Source organism: Alligator sinensis, unplaced genomic scaffold, assembly GCF_000455745.1.
Source record: "Alligator sinensis unplaced genomic scaffold, ASM45574v1 scaffold229_1, whole genome shotgun sequence".
Taxonomy (NCBI): domain Eukaryota; kingdom Metazoa; phylum Chordata; order Crocodylia; family Alligatoridae; genus Alligator; species Alligator sinensis.
Window position 1 is genome coordinate 542,642 of NW_005842821.1, and position 2,756 is coordinate 545,397.

General features: G+C 58.7%; 1 pseudogene; it reads left to right on the forward strand.

Annotated features, from left to right (window-relative positions):
• Positions 1–1,220: 1,220 nt before the first annotated feature.
• LOC102373681 overlaps positions 1,221–2,756 on the forward strand; it is a 21,097-nt pseudogene continuing 19,561 nt past the window's right edge.

The window sequence follows — 2,756 nt, forward strand, 5'->3', positions numbered from 1 at the left end:
CGGCTCCCTGCGCTCGCGAGCTCCGCGGCCTCTGGGTGCTTTTCCTCCCCCTTCAGACCCGGGGGCTTTTTTCCCCCCTCGCTGTTGCTTTTTGCTTCCCGAAAGGTCCTGCCAAGATGCTAAGTTGGAAACTGAGGCTGCTGACGCCTTGTACGCGGCGCGGCGAGGCTCCTCCTTCGCGGGGTGTTGTCAGTGGAAGGAATGGCAGGCGCTGGCCCGCACAGCCCAGCCCAGCCAGCGGGAGAGCTGCGCGCTGCGCCTCGCCTCGCCTCTCCAGCTCGCAGGCTCAAGTGCGCCGGCTCCTGGATGGCAATCGCAGCCGAGCCCCGTGCCATCAGCTCCAACTTTCTTCCTGCGCTAAATACCGCGCGGAGCCAGCGCCTTTGCCTCTTGATTTATAGCCGGACCGCGCTGCAATGCAAGCCAATCCGTTGATGAAAAAATATTGAATAGGACTGATCAGCCATTCACCCCCCCCCCCGCCGCCTTCTCCCGCCCCCCCTGAGCCGGTCACTGGCACTGAGCGCTTAAAAAAAAAAGGTGGGGGGGGAGCGGGAAGTAGAAAAGAGACTTTCCATTTCAGCCAAAAAATCCATTTTCAGGAGAAAAAGGCTCCTGGGCAGCCAGGATCTAGGGGGGTTAAAAATAACAACACTTGCTATTTATAGATCCCTCCTTTGCAGCTGCGGTGTCCACACACACACACACACACACACACACACACCCCTATGCAATACAATTTGATTGATCCGTATCTTTCTTAAAGGCTTCAAGGCGCTGCCCGTTTATTCCCCAGCCGGGGCAAGGAGGTTGCTGGGCTGCTGGTTTCACCGGGCGGGGACTGGGAGCCGGGAGCGGATGTGCCCCGGCGCCGGTACCTGTTGCAGTTTTTTGGTTGGTTTTTTTTTAAGTGAAATGTGCAATAGACCAGATTTGCGACACGCCGGGCCGCCCCATCCCCACGGGGAAGAGCCGATGTTTTCCAAATCGGAAGTTTCGAGGTGGTTTTCCTCCCCTTCTACTTAAAGGAATCATTAAGACGTGACTTTAAATTGTGTGAAAATGGAGTAATTTATTCTTTCTCGGTACCAGTCCCGGGAGAAGGGGCTGGGGGGGAGGGGTGATGGGAGGGGTGGAGAGGGGAAGGAGAGGAGGGTTGGGAGACAGCCTTCAAAATGAGGGTTTACCAGAGGATCTAAGAGAATAAACCAGGTATTTTTTATTTCTTTCTCTAAAACTCATAAAAGGGTAGAAGCGAAAGCAGATTAAAACCATATGAACCAGACTAAATCCCTGACGATCAGAGGATGTAATCTCCTTTGATTCCACCAGATATATTTCCCAACAGGAACATATCCCGATTTATTCCCTTCTCTCTCGCTCGATTGCTTCCCCCACCGCTGCTAATGCAAGCCCCCCCCCCCACGGCAAGCTGTGGGCTTCCCCGCAACCACTCATTCCCATAAAGCCAGCACCCCGCCCCCACCAGTGGGGCTGAATCCTGTGCTGCTCTTACCTGGGTCCCCTTTCAGACCTGCCGGCGCCGCTCCCACACGGGCTGCATTTTAATTCGCTTTACTCGAGCGCTCGCTCGATCTAATTACCCCGCTCCCGGCTACCCTCAGCGGTGCCCAAGACAGAGATTTCGCGTAACATGCGCCGGCTCCCGGCAGACCCGGGCGGCTTGCCCCGCGCGCTGGGAGCTCCCTGCAGCATGTGCCTTCTCACTTTGGCAAAGCGTGTCCGCTTCAACCACAGCAAAAATGTTGCTGCCAACAACAGCCAGATCCCAGCACACAAACGCCAGCCCAAACGTTGGAGCTCCAAACATGTAAAGTTTAATTCACGCCATGTGCTGCCTAGAGAGCGAGAGTCCCGACACGGGGAGCGGAGATGGGCGTCGGGGGTTTCTTTTGATTTGGAAAATCCTGGGGTTGCAACATGGGCATGTGTGCGCGGGGTGCGTGCGTGCGTGCGTGTGTGTGTGTTTTGCCCAGATGTCCACCAAATGCCTTTTCCTTTCTTTTTTCTCCTCTCTCTTCGGGGCGAGAGAAGAAGCAAGGAGGGTTTTCGCTAAGTTTGGGCGCCCGGCGTTGGTGGCTGAGGTGCCAGCCGGGAATGCGCTCCCGGTGCTTCGCGGTGCAGCTGGAAGCGTTTCCTGTGCGGAGGCTGCCTCTGACTTCCCGCACCCGGGCGGGCCGGGGCCAGGCGCCGGAGCGACCCCCGCGCCCGGCCAGGTGAAGTGTAACTGACACGAGGTGTCACCGAGCAGCCGAGGGGTGAGAGCCCGGCGGGGCCCGCTGACTCGCGCGGGGGAAGCGGCTTTCCCCCGTGGTGGAGATTAACTCTTTCGGGCCAGCAGCGGGAGAGGGGCCGGGGAGGCTGAAGGGTGAAGGGACAATCTCTTCCTGCAAGTCTAGCAGGAGGCTCGGACCAGGCGCATCTCCTGGGCTCTCCCCCCCGCATCCGTATTGATCGCTCTCCCCCTGGCTCTGCGGCTAATGCCGGGTGTGCCTTACGAGTGAGCTCTTCCCCGAAGCAGCTCCGCCAACACGTGTGCTGGGAAAAGCGTGCACAAATAAAAGGGGTGGGTGTGTGTGTGTGTGTGGGGGGGGGGGCTTGGTAGAGAAGCGGCGCTGAGCGGTTCGCCTGGCACCGTTTGTGGACGGATCAGTGCGGGGAACACGAGCGCCCAGCCCGCCCGGCCTCCAAGCGTTTCCGCTGCGGTTGCCCCGACGTTTCGCTGCAGCCGGGAC